Source organism: Eriocheir sinensis, chromosome 10, assembly GCF_024679095.1.
Source record: "Eriocheir sinensis breed Jianghai 21 chromosome 10, ASM2467909v1, whole genome shotgun sequence".
Lineage (NCBI taxonomy): Eukaryota > Metazoa > Arthropoda > Malacostraca > Decapoda > Varunidae > Eriocheir > Eriocheir sinensis.
This window is the reverse complement of record NC_066518.1, coordinates 16,184,221-16,208,254: the sequence shown is the minus strand read 5'-3', so window position 1 is coordinate 16,208,254 and position 24,034 is coordinate 16,184,221. Positions and strand designations below refer to the sequence as shown.

Below are 24,034 nucleotides of genomic sequence, written 5' to 3'. Positions count from 1 at the left end.
GTGCGACCTAAGCGGGAAGAGTGTTTGAGGCGAGGAGACCCACTGGTAGTAGTCGTTGTAGTAGTAGACGTAGTAGTAATAGTAGTGGTAGTAGAAGAATATATTTGTAGTGAAAGCTAAAGTTACAGTAGTAGTAGTAGTAGTAGTAGTAGTAGTAGTAGTAGTAGAAGTAATAATAAAAGGTAGTAACATTAGTAGTAGATGCTTTAGTTTTAAACGTTTGTGGTGTTGAGAGAGCAGACTCGGACGTTTTTTTTATTTACAAGACTTGTGTGTATATAACCTTTCCTATGTTTTATCTGCTACTTCGTGCCAACCATACGATGTACAAACGCCAACTTCAGTGCTATTTATGAATAAACAATTTATTTTCCTCCAAAGTATATATATATATATATATATATCTCTATATATATATATATATATATATATATATATATATATATATATATATATATATATATATATATATAATGTACTCCCCACCTCCGCCCCACTCACTTAGTCCTGAAACAACATAAACACTTTCACGATATACGAGTGCCCTTTTTTTGCGTCAGCACCACTATGCCACCACCACCAGGTCCTGCATGTGTTAGACTCCCTGGCTTGTGTTCCTTCCTCCCACGCCCATTCTGCCCCGCGCCAAAATTTAGGTTAGTTAGCCACTATGCCACCACTAGGTCCTGCACGTGTCCACTCTCTGGCCAGTGTTTCCTTCCTGCCACGCCCTTCCGTCCCGCGCCAACAGAATTCAATGAAGCGCCAAAGGATCGCCAGCGTGAAACTGCTTCCCAGATCACTTTCGTTGGTCACTCGCTTTCGAGGACGTGCTTTATCACACTGACCCACAGACTCGCTGACACCGTTCAGAGAGCATCGATTGTGCTACAGAAAGCTAATAAGTATTTTTAGTTCATATGCCCTTGAACACCAACACAGAACCAGTTGTTTTTACGGAAGAACACAAATCTGTTGGCTCGCTTATTTCTCTTTGAAGTAGGGAGATTAATTTTGTCACCTGCCGTTCATTTAAATGCCAAAAAACATATATGTGGGCGACAGCAGAAAACTAGCCTCATTCTTTTATTCACCTTCAACCGCAGGTATTCTAGTATTCAGGTATTCCACTGTCCATTGTGAACCATTGCCCTAAATCCTGAATAATACATTAGTCGTGAATCATTCATTGAGAAACAGGAATAAATTTGGTACAATTGGCGAGACGTCTCAGGCTATAGGTAATATATATGTGTCATCTCCTACCTGAACTCCTCACCGTCGCTGCTTTGGCATTGAAAGCCAGATAGTAGATGAAGCATTCTTATATAACATCACAGCAATTGAATCATCGCTTCTTAATGAATATAAAGAACCTGCGTACGGCACGCCCGCTCAAATCCTGAAATCTTCATGCGTATGAAGAACACCAACACCTGCCGTCCATATACCATCATTCATCACCACCACCACCACCACCCTCACCACCACAACTACCCCACCATCACCACCACCACAACAACCCCACCATACCGCCTTCATCCAATCAGCCTTTAATGAGAGTGTAAACATGAATTTCTGTAACACAATCCACCCAACATGTGCACAGATCCTTCTAGGAGTGACAGCCTCGAAAGCTATGCAGATGTGTCTTAGCTGGCGGCCAGTAAGTTTCGTAGCTTGTGGAAATAGTCGTATGTGTGTGTTTGTGTGTGTGTGTGGGGGGGGGGGGAAGCACTCATGAGCTCCCAGGTACAGGGACAGGCACGCAGGCAGCATCAGACAAACGATCAGAGAGCGAGGCGTTGGCACTCCTCGCCCACACTAACGCTAAATAAACAACGTGACAACTTGGCATTTACAGGCAAGCCAAGATGACTGATACACGCGCGTCCCCTACGGAGGAGGAGGAGAAGGAGGAGGAGGAGGAGGAGGAGGAGGAGGAGGAAGAGTAAGAAGAGATATTGCCGCCAGGTGAACTAGACCTTCTTGAGGCTCTCCCTATTTATAAATCCCTGATAAATATAGTGACTACTTAGAGAGACGCCGTGGTGGCCTAAAACAAATCTCGTGAGTTCGTGGCTGCGCTGCTTGTCTTGGCCCAAGAGCTTTGCCACCTCCACGACGGTGAGGGTGCATGCGAAGGAAGCCTTGCTGTTACTTCTGTATTCCTATGAAGCATCGAGTTTTTTTTCAGAGGAGTTGTGTCCTCGTGGTCCAAACATTCATTCGCATCAGATGTCTTACAGAGGTCGTGTATCTTTCCTGTGGTCGTAAATTACGCAGCTGTACCTGAATGTTTTATAGAATTAGTCGATGCCACAAGACAGACCCTGGCAGCTAAATCACTGTTTATGATGGACAATATAGCAGCGATTCGTGCATCGTCAGACTGAAAACAATTGGAGTATACGTAAATCTGTCGTCCCGCAGCGCTATGGAGTCTGAAAACAGTGCTCAGTTATCTTTTTTTTTTTTTTTTGTCTAAAGGGATAAGATCGACGGTGAGAAGCCAAATGAAAGAATGAGAAGAGGAAGAAGTGAGCACCCACTGCCACATTATAGCTAGTGTTATGTTATTTCTTGAGAGAGAGAGAGAGAGAGAGAGAGAGAGAGAGAGAGAGAGAGAGAGAGAGAGAGAGAGAGAGAGAGAGAGAGAGAGAGAGAGAGACTAAAAACACTTTTGGGAAACCTATAATTATGCTTCCTCCTCTCTTCCCGACATCCCCCGTAAAGGCCGCAGAGTAATCACATGTTAGGTGTCTCCTCTGCTCCCCTACAAACACACTTTAAATGAGAGGTTATAGTGGCACGCCCCGCTCAAATATGTGCACCTGTGCGCGCGCGTGTGTGTAGGATAATATTCGTATAACTAACCTATCAACAAAAGTATAAACGTCCGTCACCTTAACCAGCCTGAAGCACCTACACATCTCACCTACCCTTGTCACACCTCACCTCCCTCCACCTATCACTGGAGTCATCACCAGTGAGATTATAAGCGTCCGTCACCTTACCCAACCTGAAGCACCTGCACGTCTCACCTGTCCTCACTACACCTCACCTCCCTTCACCCATTACTGAATTTTTCACCCGTGCCTCACGTGGGTCATGGGAGGGGTCAGCACCGTTGGACTGGCGACGCGAAACGAGCATCTTTCCTGTGACTCGGGGATTGGGTTAAGACCTTAATATATGGGGCCTGGTTGAGGATGATGGGCGGGTGAAAGTAATCCGGCGCCAGGAAGAAGTGCTAGAACGGGGCTTTTTTAGAGTGCGAATTGGTGATCTTGTAAGCGGGTTGTCGTTGTAGGCCGTCCGTATTGTCGCTGTCTGAGGATGATCATGAGTGACGTGTCCAGTGCTCGAGCCCCAGCCACTCCCACCTCGCTGTTCCTTGTTTGCTGTGTGTTATTTTTAGCGGTCAGGAAGGTTTATGCAGGAGGAAGGTAACACGGAACTACGAACAAACACATTAATCTACATAGCCTTGTGTGTTTGGAGTTTCGATAAAAAAATCTAAAGTAGACATCTGTATTCGCTTTTTAAAATCCACGAAATATATCAGATTTTGCCGTAGTGATAGTGATATAATGGATAAGTCAAACACTTATACTGAAACAAAAAATAGATCCCTGAAATATAATAATCGTAACGTCATAAATGCTCATCGCCCTGAATCACATGCATGAAGTTCATCTGAGTCCCAGAATATCTTGACCTCTTCCGCAGCATTATCCTGATGATCAATAAGCAGCCCAGAAAGCTGTCCCTCGCTCCCTCCCGCCCCTCCTAAACTCTCCCTCCCAACCCTCCACTTCCGTACCTTCCCTCCGAGCCTTATTTCCTCCCCAAGCCTTCCCATTCACCCACCCACCCACTCACCTGCTCTTCCTCCCTATACTACCCACTCACCCATACACTCTCTTCCTAAAATCACCCGCCCAGGCATACACCAACCTCTCTAAATCCACCCACCCACCCAGGACATCAAGGCGCCATTCCATCCTCTCTCCCTCCCTCCCTCCGCCTTACCGCCTCTCTTATACCTTTCTATCTCCTCCCCCTCCCTCCCTCCCTGCCTTTCTCTCTTCTCCCCCTCCCTCCCTGCCTTTCTCTCTTCTCCCCCTCCCTCCCTGCCTTTCTCTCTTCTCCCCCTCCCTCCCTGCCTTTCTCCTTGACGTCACCGCAGGACGACCCTCTGATCACCTTCCATTATGTGTAGGAAAGTCGTTTTGTCCCTTTTTTTGGCGCTCATTCTTATGCGGCGGGGACCTGGGCCTGTCGTGGAGCATCGGCGCCTAAAGTGAGTGTGTGTGTGTGTGTGTGTGTGTGTGTGTGTGTGTGTGTGTGTGTGTGTGTGTGTGTGTGTGTGTGTGTGTGTTGGAAAAAATGTCTGATGTTATCTCTCCTTTTAACGTTTTGATAAGATTTTTATTTTCTTTGTCACCTCTCAAATCGGCGGTGTTCATTGCAATATTATTTGTTTTGTTTTATATTACATGTATTATGTTTTTGTTTTTTCAACGTTATAAACGATTCCTCCATTCATATATATATATATATATATATATATATATATATATATATATATATATATATATATATATATATATATATATATATATATATATATATATATATATGAGGCACACGGCTCATTAAAGGTGGGGAGCTGAGAATGTTGGATGGTGAAGGTGGTGGTGGTGGTGGTGGTGGAGTGTTTTGGGTAATGGAGGTGAATGGAGTGTTGTGGACGGCATTGAGTGGGTATTGTAAGTGGCGGGTCGTGATGAGCAAGGGATTTTGAATGGTGGGATTTAATGATGGCGTAAGAATGGTGGTTGTAGTGAATTGGGTGATGTGTGTTGTGGTGAGTCACCGGTCGTGGTTTGTGGGAAGCTGTTAGTGTTGGTGGTGTTGATAGTGGTATGTTTTGTGAGTGGTGGGTGTGGTGCGCAACGTGGTTGCGGCGGTGGTCGAGGATGGGACGATGATATTGATGGTAACTGTGGTGGTGATGGAGGGAGTGATAGGGATTGTGATATTGGTGGTAACGATGGTTTGGTATTTATGATGATGCTGGTAATGGTAGCAGTGTTGCTCAAGATGGCGGTGAAGGTGACAACAGTAGGTATGGTGATACTGAAGGGGATAGTGATGATTACATCAATGTTGATATTGCTACTGATGCTTGTGATTGTTGCTGCAATGGTGACAAAAGTGGTGATGATGGTGAGACATTGCTGGTGAGAGAAAAAGCAGAACCTCTGGCTTGCTTACAAATGACCCAGCACAACACTCTAATCCGGCCAATAATGTTTTAATGAAAACGAAATTCAGGATCGGCAAACTGGATTAGTTGAGCCCTCAGAGTTACAGCAAGATTAAGCCGCACACCGAGCACCAGTGCCCTCTGCCCCCTCCCATCCCCCCATCACCCTCCTCCATCTCCCCCCTACCATGTAAGGAGGAGGAAGACGAGGACGTGGACATCAGGGACCTCTATCACCTTCCCCCACCACCATCTCCACCCTCATCCCCACTTTTTCTGTACTCCCAGTAGAGGAGTAGAATGGGGATGGCTTAGGCATTAGGGTTCCCTTTCCCCATCCCCCTTTCACCATCACCTCCCCCCACCCTCACTTTCCCCCCTTCCAACACGCCCAAAGAAAAAAGAGGAGGCTGAAAATGACATGGGCATTAGCGTTCTCTATCCCCATCCCCCACTTTCCAAAAAGCCAAGAGGAGGAGGAGGAGGAGGAGGAGGAGACGTGAGCATTCCAATATTACATCACATTTCGTTACACGCATAAAGCAATTAGCGAAAAATAGGTAAAAACGAGGTGCAGAATTTGATTTCGGATATTTATTTGTCACTTACCCGCCTCTGCGCGCCGGAGTTATGAAATGGTCCGCTGCGTTTGGTGTGACAAAGCGAATAATGGTTGTAATAGTAATCCGATTTGATACGGTGCCAAACACGAAAATCTGGATCATTAAAAAAAATAGAACGTGTACGTATAAAGTCGACGTGATGGCAGCTGCAAAGTCATCATGGGAACGCCGCAAATGACCGACAGATCGTTCCTAGCAAATGGAAAACTAGGTAACATTTTTTTTTGTACTACAAAGTTTTTGCATGTTTTTTTTTTTGTAGCAATATAGAAAGACTAACAACAAAACCGAAATGGGTTTTTTTCTGATCTCCAAAATTTTCGCATGTTTTTTTTTTTTTTCAGTAAAACAGTAAGACTAAGTACAAAACCGAAATGTAGAGAAAATGCATGGACTATGATTGACCAATAAAAGAAAAAAATATTATAATGAAGCCAAATTCGTGAGTGTATCGTTCTATCACGTTTTTCCGTACATCTTCACCATACCATTTATTAAAGTTGAAAGAGTAAGCGCTGGAGCACTTGCTCATATCTTAATATTTTCATGTATTCATTGCGTGCTTGGAATGATACCCCCGAGACACTGGGGCAAAATATGTGAATCAGCAGGAGCGTGTACACCCGCACGCAAATATTTCCATGCAGCGGCTCGGCGGTGAGGGGACGGGAGAGAAGTGGCTATAGTAATACTCTGAAGTAGAATTTCATGTTCCCTGGCGACCCTCTCCCCTCCGCCGACGACCCTTGCTCTTGGTTATGGATGGGGCGCGGGCCGGGGAAGGAAAGGGACGAGTTTCACGGGACGAAGAAGAGGATGAGGATGAGGTTGTGTGAGTGCAGAATGAAGATGGGAAAGAACATATGTACAAGGAAAGGTTTGACTTATCACTGAAAAATATAAAGAAGAGATTTATAACGTCGTGAAAGTAGAGAACCGGAAAATATAAAGACGGTAGAAAGAAGGAAAGAATAGTGTTTGTGTGAAAATGAGAATCAAGTTCTGAATTCAAGTGACGTCACAGAAGGGTAAAATTGATGGCAGATCTCGAGAAAAGTAAACTAGAAAGAGCGAAAGGTAATCTTACGTCATTTCAGTTGACGGGCACAGTATGGCAGGGTTGAGGAACGTTTGCCAGAAGGTGAAAGTGATGGTGACGTTACAAGGAAATGGTAATCGTGTTTGGTGTGAATTAAGAGGTCCGAAAGAAAGTACATGATGGAACTAAATTGGAAATACTACTGACAGGAGATCTGGCTGGCTGTGTTGATATGGAGAGACGGGATGCGAGGAAGAGAGATAAATTGAGGAGGGAAAGGGGTAAATGTAGGAGGAAGGAAATGGGAGGGAAAAGGAAATGAGCGAAGGATCAATAGCGTGGGAGTGCTTGATGGACGAACTCAGAGAGAGAATCAATACTGGAAGAAGAGGGAAGGAATGAATGAGGAGGAATAGAAGAGAAATTATGCTTTGGAAAGGAGGAGGAAGGGTGTGAATGTGAAACGATGAGAGAAGGGATCGGGAGAAGGAAGGGAAAGGAAATCAAATTATGGACTTTCGGGAAGTAGGAGAGATTCAAGAAGTAAAAGAGGGAGGAAAACGTGTTTAAAGGCGCGGTGTATGAACTCCACCTGTGCAGCCAATCACCTTGGAGCGACGCACCATCACTCGCGCTCTTTCAGTCCACCTGGACACTTGGACCCCATATGACGGCCTCATCAATTTTCTAAAAGACCCAAAACAAGACGCACGCGACAGACTTCGCGGCAAAAACCTTCCCCCGGCACGAGCAGCAGCTGAGCTCATCACCAACCTCGCCTTCAGCGGAATGTGTATTAAAGCAAAACGATGCTTCCCGCTAAGCGACCCCGCGGCCGATGCTGTAATGGCGACTCAGCAGGAATTAGCAGGCAGAGAGAGAGAGAGAGAGAGAGAGAGAGAGAGAGAGAGAGAGAGAGAGAGAGAGAGAGAGAGAGAGAGAGAGAGAGAGAGAGAGAGTGGTGGGGGGTGGAACGGCACGAATACAGTCACAGACAGGCGGATATGAAAATCGGGAGATGTTGGCATAAAATTATGTTAACGCGACGATGTAAATAAACAAGAACACAAAGATATAACTGGAAAATACACAGACATAGACAGACATCACAACGACAGTGAGACAGATACAGACTAGATACCGTGGTACAAGCCAAGTTGACTCATAGCATTATAGTGTCTTAGAAGTCTTGAGTTTATCTTTGCTTTAGTGTTTTGTGAGGTTTCAGGTTAATATTTGTTTTAGTGTTTTTTATGAGTGTTTTGTAGCGTGGTTTTCGTTTTAGTGTCTTAGAGATACGGTGCTTTGTTGATGGTAGTCCGTACTTGGCATAGTGGTCTGTTTTGTTGTAAAGTAAATTTTTGGCACTTATTTTAGTTTATATATCTTTTTAAGAATGTAGAACGTTTTTCCATGTAATGTAGTCCTGAATAATGTTGATCCTGTATATTGTTACTAGAATGGCTGGCCTTTTTAAGTTACTGCTTTAATATATAGACATGAATGACCTTTGTTCAACGCTTTGGATATTGTTATGATTTGTGTTAATTTCTGTATTAGTTTTTTACTCGAATTTGTCTTCAGTAACGCTCTATCTATGTGCGTGTGCGCGTGCGTGTGTACGTGTGCATGCCTGCTTGTGGGCGTTTCGGCCGTGTGCGCATGCGACTAAGACGGACAAAGAGGAAAACAGAGGTAGACACAAACACTCAACAAAAGTATATAAGCCGTGAAAATTGATGGTATTATAAAACCTATCATTCCCGTGCAGTAAATGTTTTAATTAATAAATTGAAAACACACACACACACACACACACACACACACACACACACACACACACACACACACACACACACACACGGGGCCATACAAAACGAGCTGACTGACGTGGAAAGCAATTTTACACAAGAATTATTATTTTTTAATCAACAATCGTATTATAAAATTTTACTAAGTGGCATGAATGATTAGCATTATTAAAAAAAAAAAAAAAAAACGTTGGCTTAATTCACTCCGATTCAGAGTATATATACGTTAACAGGATTATTCCGGACTCGTCGCTTCAAATCTCTCTATTAATAATTCTGCCTTATATTACGTAAAAACTTAATTATCTCATCGGTGGCGTGGTCGGTATGCTTCCCTGACTTTTACTCAGTAGGCCTGGGTTCGATCCCCGGCACTTAGTGGTGTTCATTACGGGATTTTTTTCACTGCGTCAATGCAATTTCCCTAATGTAACTGATTAACCTTTCTACAGAATAAAAGTAACAAGATTATCATCGACTCGTACTAAGCCTTTCCATGATAAAAAAAAGCCCTCGCTCCACCTAATGATACCTCCACTCAAATTATTATTAACACCTTACTATTAACACCTTAACTCCACTTATTCACCTTCGCTCCTCCTATTCATTCATACCTTTATTCCACCTGTGCACACCTTTACTCCACCCTTTCACATTATATACTCCACGTGTTAATACTTTCATTCCACGTGTTATCACCTTCACTCCAACTTCTCACATTCTCAATTCGCCTATTCACACCTTCACTCCACCTATTCACACCTTCACTCCACCTATTCACACCTTCACTCCACCTATTCACACCTTCACTCCACCTATTCACACCTTCACTCCACCTATTCACACCTTCACTCCACCTATTCACACCTTCACTCCACCTATTTACACCTTCACTCCACCTATTCACACCTTCACTCCACCTATTCACACCTTCACTCCACCTATTCACACCTTCACTCCACCTATTTACACCTTCACTCCACCTATTCACACCTTCACTCCACCTATTCACACCTTCACTCCACCTATTCACACCTTCACTCCACCTATTCACATCTTCACTCCACCTATTCACATCTTCACTCCACCTATTCACACCTTCACTCCACCTATTCACACCTTCACTCCACCTATTCACACCTTCACTCCACCTACTCACACCCTTTTTCCACCTATTCACACCTTCACTCCACCTATTCACACCTTCACTCCACCTACTCACACCCTTTTTCCACCTATTCACACCTTCACTCCACCTATTCACACCCTTTTTCCACGTATTCACACCCTTTTTCCACCTATTCACACCCTTTTTCCACCTATTAACACCTTCACTCCACCTATTCACACCCTTTTTCCACCTATTCACACCCTTTTTCCACCTATTAACACCTTCACTCCACCTATTCACACCCTTTTTCCACCTATTCACACCTTCACTCCACCTATTCACACCCTTTTTCCACCTATTCACACCCTTTTTCCACCTATTCACACCCTTTTTCCACCTATTCACACCTTCACTCCACCTATTCACACCCTTTTCCCGCCTATTCACACCTTCACTCCACCTATTCACACCCTTTTTCCACCTATTAACACCTTCACTCCACCTATTCACACCCTTTTACCGCCTATTCACACCTTCACTCCACCTATTCACACCCTTTTTCCACCTATTCACACCCTTTTCCCGCCTATTCACATCTTCACTCCACCTATTTACACCCTTTTTCCACCTATTCACACCCTTTTCCCGCCTATTCACACCTTCACTCCACCTATTCACACCCTTTTCCACGTATTCACACCCTTTTTCCACCTATTCACACCCTTTTTCCACCTATTAACACCTTCACTCCACCTATTCACACCCTTTTTCCACCTATTCACACCCTTTTTCCACCTATTCACACCTTCACTCCACCTATTCACACCCTTTTTCCACCTATTCACACCCTTTTTCCACCTATTCACACCCTTTTTCCACGTATTCACACCCTTTTTCCACCTATTCACACCTTCACTCCACCTATTCACACCCTTTTTCCACGTATTCACACCCTTTTTCCACCTATTCACACCCTTTTTCCACCTATTCACACCTTCACTCCACCTATTCACACCCTTTTTCCACCTATTCACACCCTTTTTCCACCTATTAACACCTTCACTCCACCTATTCACACCCTTTTTCCACCTATTCACACACTCTTTCCACCTATTCACATAACACCTTTACTCCTCTTATTCACTTTCTTTCCACCTATTCACATCTTCACTTCACTTATTCACACCTTTACGCCTCCTATCCACACCTTTCCACTTATTCAGCCCTTCACTCTTAATAGTTCATAACCACTGTACCTGTTGACACCTTCACCCCATCCTCACTCCACCATCGCTCCACCTTCATTCCACCACTCCCTCTTCATTCCACCCATTAAACTCTTCGTTCCACCCTTTATTACACACTCTTAATGACACTTATCTCCTGCTCTCACTCCGTCTTCATTCTATATCTATGGACACCTCTACCTCCCCTCCATCCATTGTTATCTCCTTGACACCCTTTAACACCTTGGGCTTCACGCGCCACGCTGATTGTAATCAACGAGTGAAGGAAGACCCTCTCAGGAGCAGGTAACCCGACCCTTGGGCCCCGCGGTACCCGACCCACATCAACACACACCATCGATGCCCACTCATTGGTCTTGCTTCTCGGGCAGGACGAGGAAGAGAAGGGGGAAGGGAGAGGGAAGGAGGGAGGCTGAGAGGGGGAGAGATAGGATGGGAGGGATAGAGGGAGAGTTAGAGGAAGAGAGGGAAGGAAGGAGTGGAGGGGGAGGGATACAAGTGTCTGGGGGTTGGCGAGAGTAGGGCACAGGAGGAGGAGGAAGAGGAGGAGGAGGAGGAGGAAGAGGAAGAGGAAGAGGAAGAGGGAGAGGGAGAGGGAGTTCCATGTTCCACCAAATGAAGCCCGATAAATGGGAAGGGATAGAGAAACACAGAGGGAACAGAGGAACAGTGAGTGAAGGGATACGGAGAGAGGAGCAGACCTCTGTTTTTCGTCGTTTACAATCCCGTTTTTGCTCCAGTTGAAGGAAAATCATATGGAGAAGTCAGATATTATCGAAACATTGAAAAGTAAAGAAAAAAAATATGTTCGTTAGATCGTTGATTTCGGATTAGCGAGAGGAGGTGGAGCGTAAATTAGTGGGAGTAGGAGGAAGATGAGACAATGGAAACCGGTGATAAGAACATAAGAACGTAAGGAGTCTGCAAGAAACCGGTTGGCCTATACAAGGCAGCTCCTGTAATTTTATACCCCCACCTTACCTCACTATCCATGAATTTATCCAACCTCTTCTTGAATGTATCTATGGTATTGGCACACAGGAAAAGGTTGGATAAATTCATGGATAGTAAGACAAGGTGGGGTTAGACTTACAGAAGCTTCCTTGTATAGGCCAACCGGCTTCTTGCAGACTCCTTACGTTCTTATGTACTTATCACCAGTTTCCATTGACTCACCTTTCTCCTACTCCCACTACTTTACGCTCCACCTCCTCTCGCTAATCCGAAATCAACGATCTAACGAACAGGTTTTTTTTTAATTCACTTACTTGTCATTGTTTTCATAATATCTGACTTCTCCATATGATTTTCCTTCTAAAGAGCAAAAGAGTGTGCAAAAGCAAATATATATATATATGTGTCAACGCCGATTGTGTGAGGTGTGAGTGTTCTGTGACTGTCGCACAAATCACCTGTTTTACTGGCTTACTGATGGGCCGCCCACACCCACTTAACATCTACACCCTCATCCTACACTCATCCACCTGCAATTTCAATCTCTCTCTCTCGCCTAGACACACCCACCCGCAAACACCAGTTCACAGCTGCCCACACTTATCATTACATCCACTCCCACTCACATACCTTCCACATCTACCCACACCTACTCGCACCCCATCCACATCTACCCACACCCTCTCACACCCATCCACTTTCACCAACACCCATCCCCACCCACTCACACCCACCCACGCGCATTCACACCCACCCACAGTAACCTACACCCACTCACCCCATCTACTCCTACATACACCCTCCCACACCCACCTAGCCCCACCCTCACACACACAACTGTCACGGGGGAAGAGGCAGAGGAGGTAAAGAGCGGCCACACCCCACGCAAAGTTTGTACAAAGGTTGAAAGGACCACGCCCTCTCAGACGCTGGGCAATTTTACAAGAGAATCGAATGTAATGTTACGCCAGCGGAATCAGCCTCACCATACATCGAATAGCTTATAGTGACGTGCTGGACAATGATGTTAAAACGTTCTCCGTCTATCGAGGGAGACATTACGCCCTCTCGGAAACGCTGGACGCTATATGTAGAGGGACAATGTAAAGTTACCGGAGCAGTGTCACTTATTTCCTTATAGCGAATAGCTCTGAGTCCGAGTCACCTGCTGATTGATGCGCATGAACTTTTTTTTTTTTTTTTGTTTTTTTTGAGATGATTGTAGACAGAGGAACCATACCTACTTAGAAGAGACGCTAGACACTACATGTGAAGGACCAAATGTTATGTTGCCGCAGCCGAGTCACCGTCACCGTATAACGAATAGTTGATAAGTCCTTGGTTAATAATTCCCTTAACAATTTTCTCCGTTTACTGAATGAATGAACGAAGTGTTATAAACTTTTTAATACAATTTTACCTCAACCACATCAGGATCACATTATAACTGAGATCTAATAATTCTTATGCTGAGATTGTTACCAAAACTTATTCGTTATTCTACGTTCATTTTGTCTTCGTATTCCAGTCAACTGGTTGCTACTGCGAGTCATTTGCTGTATCACAAACACTTAAATCTTTATCCCGGGTTTATTTCATTTCTGATCTCATCTTCCCATTATCTTTTATGTCCACTGTGGCCTCGTTTTCATCCTTGTAAACCAAAATGTACGCCTATTCAGGCTTTTATGGCTCACAAAGCCTGCCACAAGCGCATTCAGTATGAGCATGGTCGGCCGAAACTCATTTCTAATAGATCCCGTGACCTCGGCAGTGTGTGTGCGTGACAGGACTGTAACTCATGTAGCGTATTCTGAAGGTCTTAAGGGCTGGGATGCAAGAGAGATACGCGTAGGAGGTGGCGGAAGAGGAGAAGGTGGAAGAGGAGAAGGCAGAAGAGAAGCCAAAGAGGAGGAAGTGGAGGAGAAATATACAGAGGAAGAGGAGGAAAAAGTGGAGGAGGAGGAGAAAGAAGAAACTTAAAAGAATAAAAAAGAAAGGAGAGGAAGATTGAAGAGAGAGGATAAAAATGAAAAACAGGGATGTGGAGTGCTAAACTGAAGGAGAAGAGTTTGTCCTTGCTGATGGTGACGGAAATAATAAGTAATCTCTCTCGGAATGGCTGATAACTGATAATGTAAAGTGTTGATGTAAAGTGTTGCATTACCGCACATCATTGTTTACCTTGGGAGGACTAGATCACCCCAGTTGTTACCACCACCACCACCACCATCACTATCACCACCACTGTTTACCTTACTATTCACTGACCATACCATTACCATTGATTACCTTAATTAATGTTCACTGTCCATACCATCACCATTTCCACCATCACCACCACCACTGATTATATTGTCCTACTGTTTACTAAGGATATCATTATCGTCACTTCCTTACCTTACCACTTCCTTATGCCTCCCTTAACAAGCTATCCACCCCAAACAACCACCACACCACCAGCTACCACCACCTACTACTTTATTACCAACCACCACCACAGCTACCTCCACCACCGGCAGCACCATCACGTCCACCACCTGGCTGCCTTGACAGGTTACATAGTGTATCGCCTCTGGCCTGTTTTCACCCTTTCGTGCACACCAACGCTGCCTTGGCATACGAGAGGCATTTCCTGTCCTCTGCATTTTCTCCTCCGCCACACTTTAAACGCGTCTTCGTGCGCTTTCCATGAAAAGTTGAACGTTTCCTTTTTTTATCTCTTAAATATTTGGGATGTTTCTTTGGGGGGAAGGTAAGGTTCTCATTTAGCGCTGTACATTTTTGTTTTGCTAACTAGTTGACTGCGGTTTTTTTTTTTTTTTTGTGTGTGTGTGTGTGTGTGTGTGTGTGTGTGTGTGTGTGTGCGATTTTATATATACTGGCAAGCCAGCAACCCTTAATGGTTGGACCTGACTAACTGGACAGTGATAAGCGGGAGCATGAGCACCATGGAGCCATCTAAGGATGTCTCCCGCGATGCATTGTAATAAATCACAGCATATAATAATAATCACAAGGAGGAGGCTCGAGCAGGATCAAAGCGGCGTCATGTGTGCAGTAACAGGGTGCGTGCCCATACTGTCCGTGGTGTGTTGCATGGCGGCGGGGCAGTTACGGGGGCGGGGGGGGGGTGAGTGATACTACAGTGGGGAGCCGAGACGTTGCTTGCACACTTCTCCCAGACACTGACAGCTCCAAAGGGTCTGTAATTAAATGATAGGAGGCTCACCATCGCCATGGCCTTGCAAGGCAACCCGTCCATCCCGCCTACTTCATTTTGTTTCCATCATATGGTTGTCTTGGCGCTTTTCACTCCTTCCTTCGACTACTTGGTGTTTTAAGAGCAATGAGTGTCACATGCATTTCGATTACATGAATGCATGGTGCGAGCATTTTTTTCTTTATCTTTATATAACCTTGGAATATACATTTTACGCCAAGGAATAAGTTTCTGCTTCCGTTTCCGTTAAAAGGACGCTCAGTAAGCATACCGCTGCCTCGTCCTCAGGTAACTCGCCAGGCCGCAAACACATCCATTCTTCACGCCTAATGAGGCAGCATTTGAATCATTCACACCAGGCTGAAAACACGGGCAGCAATAGGGGTTGTGCCTCGTAATAAGTTACTTAAAGCGTCACCAGAAGTCAAACAGCGAGAGCCTTCGTTATCTAGAGGGCCATTAAGTGCTGTGAGTGGGCGAAAGAGCAGCAGGTGGGGGAGGAAGAGGAGCGGGAAGGGAGGAAGGAGGGCCAAGCGTGGGGAAGGGGAGGGGAGGGACGGGTAGCCAGAGATGGGTAGAGTAATGACCGGGCGACACGCCCATGACTATAGTCTGTTCGGAGTATGAAGTCGGTTCAAGGTGTGGCAGATTCCAGAATTCCCATGAGTGCAGCGCTGCCAGTTCGACCGCCAATTATCAGATTAGCACTCTCTCCCGGCCTACCCACCCACAACCCACCTGTTTATCTCTCTCTCTCTCCCTCTCTCTCCCTCTCGACCCGGGGGAGGGACCTAGGGGGACACACCGACCACCACCACCACCACCACTACCAACACCACAACGTGGCAACATGGGAAAAAATCGCTGCCACATGTCATAGAATTTATACAAATCCTTGTTATAATCCTAAACATCGACACTCATTGTACTATGTAGCTTCCTTTACTATATACAGAATATATAAAATATCGCTTTCAAATAGCACATGGATGGGAAATAAGAGAGAGGTAGAGGTAAACGACGATACCAGCTCCACCCTGAACGGACTTCATGCTCTGAACAGACTATAGGAAGGTCAGGAGGAAGATGAGTTAGGGCTAATTCACACTACACCAGCACGATAAAACGGGCCGTGACCGGACCGGCACGGGCCGGGTATACCATGTGTATTCAAACTACTCCAGCACGTTTTTTTTTTTTTTTTTTTTTTTTTTTTTTTTTTACGTCTCTGCCTATTGCGCCGGTAGGCTTGCTTGAGGGGCCTGGATGGTATTCGGCCCCAGCCCGTCATGGCGCAGGCAAGTGTTTATAGTGGCGCCATCTTCTCTTGGCCATATGGGCCATGACCGGACCAGCTTCGGGTGGGAGTCAGATCAGGTCACATGTCAGGTCATTAGTCAAGGGCGCTGACGACTCCCTTGGGCCTTGACCACACCTCACCTGTCTCTAACCTCACTAGTTCACATCTGAATAATTAAACATTCTAATAGAATACAATGCATGCATCTTCCTTACAAGTGCAGTTGGATAGATCGATATTATTGACAATAATTTTTCATGAATACTATTATTGCTAATATTTTAATATTGTCATTTAGTGTTTTATTTTTTACTGCGTTACCTGCAGCCGCCACTACCCCGTCGGCCAGTTTCACGTGGAAATACTATAGCGGCGATCGCCGCACATTGGTAACGATCAAAACAAACAAAAGTTACTGTGAAAGCGGCCCGAAGAGAAGTAGGGAGGAAGTGGAGGGAGTCTGACTACATGTATAAATTATTTGCTTATTTTGTTTCAAAACAGGACAAAAATGTGTGAACAAAAGCCAGTGGGACCAAATTTGACTCTTGGACGTCCCTCCGTTTAAAGATCAAGGAAGGTTAAATAAAGTACATCAAGCGTTCATCAAGTCACCGCTGAGCTGGAGGAGGCGGACACACAGACTGGGACGTTCTGCCTGTGTCCTGGCAAGGCGAGGCTTTAGTGGTGTCCAGGAACCTGTACACAAAGTGTTCAGGTAACTCCGAGTCCCGCTTAACCATTTGAATAAGAGTCCATCACTGTTGCCTCCGTGCTCAACAGAGGTGTTGCACTTGGCCGTCCCAGGGTATTAGGGATCTCCTTCACCACATGCTCTCAAAGTCCAGTCGAACAGAGATGAGCACTGAGGTTACGCGCAACAATAGACTCTGCTCCAAACTTCACCTTTTACCATCACTTTTAAGAAGACGTCAAAAATAGACATCCTAATTTACCATCACTTTTAAAAAGGCGTCAAAAATAAAAGTCCTTGTGGTTCGCGGTGATCAACCCGTGTCGGGGCGGCGCGGTCACTGGGCGCGGCACTACACAACAACACGTCCGCTGCCTTTGAGCGGCGAGCAGCGTCTGCCACACCTTCCCGCGTCACCTCCATTGCCAACACCACAGTCCCCCCCCGCCGCCGCCGCCCTACCCTGACCCCAACAGCCTTTCGGGTGCGGCGGGACAGGAAGGGTCATTAGTTAGTGCCACAGGTGGAGGCCTGGCCGGTGCAGGCACGCGAGCACGTCAACCACCAGGCAAATTGATGGTTTGGTGACAGACACAGAACAGATAAGTGAGCTTTTTCAAGCGTTGCATCACTGATATCCTGCGGAAAGGTTATTTTTGTTTAAGAACATAAGGACATAAGCACACAGGGAGACTGCAAGAGGCCGAGTGGACTACACAGGGCAGCTCCAGAATTTCCCCCACTACTCACGATGGGTGAGATGTAGTTTCAGGGGTTACTGGTAGAGGCTTGATCCATGTTTACCTTCGGTAGGGGCGCACGCTCCAGTACCCTGTCACCTTACTGCACCCACACCTCACTCATCAGAGTCATCTTCTCTAATGAATCCTCTGATAGCCTTTCTGAATTATGCTTCAACTCTCATTCGACCGGCTTAGTCGCCGCACTACACTACCACCTGTCATCCTCGTCCATGTAGCTATCCAGGCTACTCTTAAAACTTTGCTTAAACTTTGGATGTTTTTTTACAGAGTATATATATTAACTTCCGTCTCTACAGAGGCCATTTCCAACGTTCTCCACCTCCTATATTAGTGCGTTCCTTCCTGCTTCGATAAAAGCTCTAATTAAATCCCACCTTGTCCTCTGCCCTGATTTCTGCCCTGACTTTTACAGTTTCTTCTCAAAAGGTAAATACTTCATAAAACGCGTAATTTTTATATAAATGACGTCAACGGTTAAGTGGCAATGACAATTAAAGCAACATATGGAGGATGTGAATAAAGATTAATCATCGTAAGTTATCAATTTCCTGTAGCCAGAATGAGCAGTGAAAATAGCCTCCATCAAAACCTGGTTAAGATAATTGCAAAATAATTAGAAAATGTTAGAAAGGAAAATTGAAATGGGCATCATAGTTGTTCGTATAAATCCCTCTGCTTGCTGGCAACCATTTTCTCATCGGCCCTTATTTACACATTTTTTTCCATGTCAATAGTTGTATATATGTATATTTTACTTCATGCTAATTCGTCACTCATAGCGTTTTCTTCTGTTTTTAGAAACTTACATTTCATTCAATGCTCCTTAAACTCAGTGACATCAAAATAACATGTGTCTTCGCAGGCACACTTACAAACCGCCTCCACCAGTGAGTGTCTTCAAAACACCAGAACAGTTCCCACGTGTCTTCTGAAGCACACTTACACACCGCTTTCATTAAAAGGGTGGCACTAGTATCGCATAAAAAAAAAAAAAATTATAGCGGCAATCTGAGGGAAGAGGGGCAACAACACGGTCCTAATTTACACTTGGGAATGTTTTGGGAGTGGTTTGTTGGATGGTATAAACGTTAGTCACCTCGCACCATGACGCAGCTTGAAGGGGAAAGCATCGCGGACGCCGTGTGTCTTGGCTGCCGCACGGGAGTAATCAGCGGCACCGTCCGTCACTGTCCACGAACTGTCCTCCTGAGCACGCCCCGCCCCCCGCCTCCCCCTTCCGTCTGCTAATACCTGCAGCACGACGCCAGGTGTCTCATGGATTCTTGTGACCATAGCAGAGAGAGAGAGAGAGAGAGAGAGAGAGAGAGAGAGAGAGAGAGAATGCCTTAGCTAGTGCCCAGTTGCCGCCGCCTTCAAGATAATATCAGAGAGCATCATTTATCTTCCTGTTCTCCGGAGTTGTGGGTTGAGCCGCGAAAGGAGCAGACGAACGCGGTTCACCACTTGCTCAGGAAGGGTCACTTCGCCAGCCGGTGCCGCCATCATTCATGCAGGGCGCCGGCAAGAGGGGCGGAGAGGCGGTGACGGCGAGGGACCGCTCGGGTGTTGACTACCAAGAGAATGTTGTCGAACAACTGACGCCAAAAGGATGACTTTACACACTCGCTTGAGGTTGTAGTTGATGTTTTCCCCCCATACACACACACACACACACACACGACTATAATCGACTATATTATAATTGGCTTGCTTTTGTCGGAAGGGTGCTTGCTGACAATTGCGAGTCCAACACGTGATCAAGCCGTGGTGAAACACACACACACACACACACACACACACACACACACACACACCGTCTGGGAGGTGGCGGGGGCGTTAGGAAGGTGTCAGCGGGGCGGCCTCTGTGTGGACGCCGCCGCCAGCCGTGACGACGCAAACGTCAACTCGCCGACCTGTTTACCAAGTCTCTGTAGCTATAAGGGCGGCATGTAGTGAGGCGCCTCCTCTTTCGTGTACACCATTCACTCAGTGTGTGTGTGTGTGTGTGTGTGTGTGTGTGTGTGTGTGTGTGTTCATGAGAGCGCTTTCGTTGTAACCACTGGGGACTAGCAATGTGAATAATATACGGTACGATAAATCGCTAGCAAAAAAAAAACATCAATGAACGGTTAATGTCTCTCATTGTAGTGCAGGCGTGGAGTCAGTGGCGAGAATAATTAACAATCAACAACCAGTCGGTGATAAATAACCGGAGAGGCACAGTAACACTTGATATATTAATCTTTAGCAGAACAATAACTCTCCAATATATGTGGTGCCGCATTCCTGGGGTTTTGAGGCACAGTTCTCACTTACAGATGAACAGGGGAAGACGAGTGCGTAGTAGATAATCCACACTTATCAACTACCCTGTACCGTTTTCCCTCCTCGAAGTAAGCGTTGTCGTCAGTGGGTGCACAAGCTCATTCGGTTTATACATTCAATTTATAGAAAAGCTTTCCAAATCATTAAAGTTGACATCTAGGAAAGGAAACCAGGTGACAGCAGGTACGGGAGAAGGGGCGAAGAGGGGAAGGGATAGTGGGAAGTGGGTAAGGAAAGGGAAGGTTGAGGGCGTAGGTAAATGAGGAGGATTGAAATGAATATAAAGGACTAGAGGGGTCAAGGACTGTGTGTGTGTGTGTGTGTGTGTGTGTGTGTGTGAAGCAACAGTGTTCTTATAAATCAGTTGATTCTAAATTTGCATTTTGGCATTGCCTGCATTAACCATTGTGTCGGAGGGGAAACACCCACCCCACCCACACCCACACACGCCCACATCCACACCCACAACCACACTCACGCCCAAGGAGTCTTATCCCACTCACCCACCCACCACCCGCTCGCACTCATTCGTGTACACAGACGCCCCTCCCCCATTTTCACAAACGCGCGCGCACACACACACACACACACACACACACACACACACACACACACACACACACACACACACACACACAGCTAGTCCTTTGGTTCGCCCTGGCATCGTATAACCACTGCTTGTATTAACGTTATGCTAATGGGCCTCTTTATCCCTCTTTGGGTCAACTCCTGATGGGGTGGAACAGGGGAAAAGGGAAGGGAGGGAGAGAGGGAGAGAGGACAAGGAACGTGGCTAATGCAAAACCTGGAGAGAGAGAGAGAGAGAGAGAGAGAGAGAGAGAGAGAGAGAGAAGGGAAGTAGTCCAAGGAGTAGGAGTGGTTGGGGAAGTACTGGAAGATTAAATGAGAAGTGTGACGGGAGATGGGAATGTAAGTGAAAATATGGGACAAGGGAACATCAGACTTTTGTGTTGAGCAGGCATAGAAGGTAAGGTACTAAGGCATTGGGACAGTAGGGAGAAAAGCGGATTAGAAGAACAATGAAAGGATAGGATGGCGATAGGCAAGGTGACAAAATATCTTCAAAATTATCCAATGTTTGCTTAGAATTATTTAATATATTATTTTATACATGAATCAAGGTAGACGGTTACATCCTTAAGAACCTTAGATTCAGATAACTTTTTAGGCGAGCCTGAGGAAAACGGAAAGTAATGTTCAATAATCACTTGACAAAATAACAAATCGTGATCAGGAATTAAGTTCTTGAGAGCTTAAAATCTACCCTCTCGAGAATTTCATTCCTCTACGCCGTAAAGGATCACACATCTAAGGAAAAGCAATTATTATAAATCTAGACCACAAAAAGTAAATCAAAATTAATGGGGATCGGATGGAATGCTTTTGACGAACATTGCAGAGTCATGTATAGTGCAGGGACAAGGACCAGGGTAAGGAAAGGATAGAAAGTTATTAGGCAGAGTGGCCGGAGTATTGACGTGAGAGCAAAGACCGAACCCGAGGTGTACCAACCTTCAGATTGTCATCGTGAACGAGGGAAGGAAAGAAAGGAATGCAAGGTCGGGGAGGGAGAGATAGGGGAGTAAGGCACTGGAGTCTGGGTGTTGAGGACGATGTAAGGGGCGAGGCAAGGGTAGAGGACTTCAGACTGTCTCATTAAACAAGTATTGTAGTAACGCAAAGATTAGTATGCCTGATGATCCTAAGTGGTGCGGTGTGCCTGTTCGTTTTGTGGTGGTAATGATGTCCATGTGCGGAGTCGTATCTCTCTCTCTCTCTCTCTCTCTCTCTCTCTCTCTCTCTCTCTCTCTCTCTCTCTCTCTCTCTCTCTCTCTCTCTCTCTCTCTCTCTCTCTCTCTCTCTCTCTCTCTCTCTCTCTCTCTCTCTCTCTCTCTCAGCATATTTCCGTCTGCCTCTCTTTATCTGTCTGCAATGTATGAATGTGCCAATTTTACTCTATATGCGTAAAAAAAGTACAAGGAACTAATGAATTAATACACCTTAAGTTGTTTGGCCTTTTCTACAGTCTACTTCAAACTTTTACATAAAATTAATATATTGCATTCATTTTAACTTTCATGAATCGTAAGTACGGTATCCAAATGTGACGCAAGTCTGCGGAACAAGCCATCAAGACTTCACTGGTCCAATTTTGCTATGTATGGCATTTATGTGTTCTTTGCATTTGTTTAGATTGAAAAAAAAATTATAGGTGGAGGTGAAGTTTAAGGTAGAGAGGAGGAGGAGGAGGAGGAGGAGGAGGAGGAGGAGGCAAACGAAATAGAGGATCAAGTTAACATGAATTACATTTGCATTCCGTCACTCGCAGGGAATCGTCTGGAATTCAGCCTCCCTTCTCTCCCTGCGCCCTCTTGCTCGACTCTTACTCGTCTCCTTTCTCATCTGCTTGTTTTTTTTCTACTCTTCATTTTCCTTCTCTTCCTTCTCCTTTTCCTCCTCCCCCTGTTTCTACTGAATTATCGGGGTGATGCCTCCAGCAAATCCTTAAACCTTGATCAGCCATGTCACCGGGCACCAGCGCACTAATATCCTCACCTTTTCAATTGTTACATGTTGATGCATATTAATGCTTATTGTTTTTACGGTAATGGGACTAAACAATAGAATTAAGAAGAAAAAACTAAATTCATTTCTCAATAGAGCAGAGTATATTGAATATAATAATACAATTATTATTGAAAGAATTAATATTCATGCATTTTTGTTAATATACTTATATCTCAAGTCTCTCAATATTAATACTTGGTAAAAGAACAATACCCGAATGAAAATCCCATGCAGGCACAAATACATAAGGGTAGTTTTTTTCTGTGTCGCGGTGAATTGCAAAGGTCGGTGTATTGAATGAACTCGGTAAATTGGGAAACGTGAGCGGTGAAGATTTAATTCACCAATATTTGCTTCCGAATCATTTATAATCACGTGTCACGAGCAGTTGCTTCTTTTAAGTATTTCAAAGCATTTTATCTTCAGAATCACATACACATCTCTTTGCTTATCGTCTTCACTTGTGTTAGATAATATTCATATGTTCCTTAACATTTATCTTGCTTCTTCTCACCCTCCATTCATGGGGAGGTCAGTGCAATGGGGGTAAAAGGTGCCTTGTAAATTAGCAATGTACCAAATGTAGAAAAAACTAATAACATGAGGCGGCCATTATTATATCGGGGAAGCCTGGCGGACAGGTGGTAATTATCCCACTGATAAAGGTGCCTTGATCGGCGACCATTAATGCGTTTATGAGGGCGGTGTAATAGATGCTAATTTTTGCTTTCGTTCCCCCTCCCCCGGCAGGGCATGAGACTCAACTAACGGGGAGGAGGAGGGGGGAGGGGAAGGGCGGGTAGGGAGGGAAAGGGAGGTAGGAGTAGAGGCGGGGAGCTAGGGGAAGAGAGGAGGGGGTGGAGGCAGGAAGAGGAAGATAAAGGGAGGATGTTCGTTTACTGGGCCCGTACTTATAAAGAGTATGTTTCGCTTATGTGAGGCATAAATCAAGAAAATGGCGGACACCGAGACATAAGGGAAGCATAACCCTTAGGTTTCAACTAAGCGGAACATAAACTGACTCGCCAGCTACGCGCGGGGTGGAGGTAACATTGCAATCCTTATGTCGACATAAGCGA

At 45.2% G+C, this 24,034-nt stretch overlaps 1 long non-coding RNA gene and 1 pseudogene across 1 annotated transcript in view; one reads left to right on the top strand and one right to left on the bottom strand.

The window, feature by feature from the left end:
• The window catches only part of LOC126996647 (multiple epidermal growth factor-like domains protein 6), a 55,750-nt pseudogene extending 37,829 nt beyond the window's left edge, over positions 1-17,921 (bottom strand).
• Positions 1-24,034, top strand: part of LOC126996648 (uncharacterized) — a 177,405-nt gene that overhangs the window by 14,524 nt on the left and 138,847 nt on the right. The gene's annotated exons all lie outside the window — the stretch shown is intronic.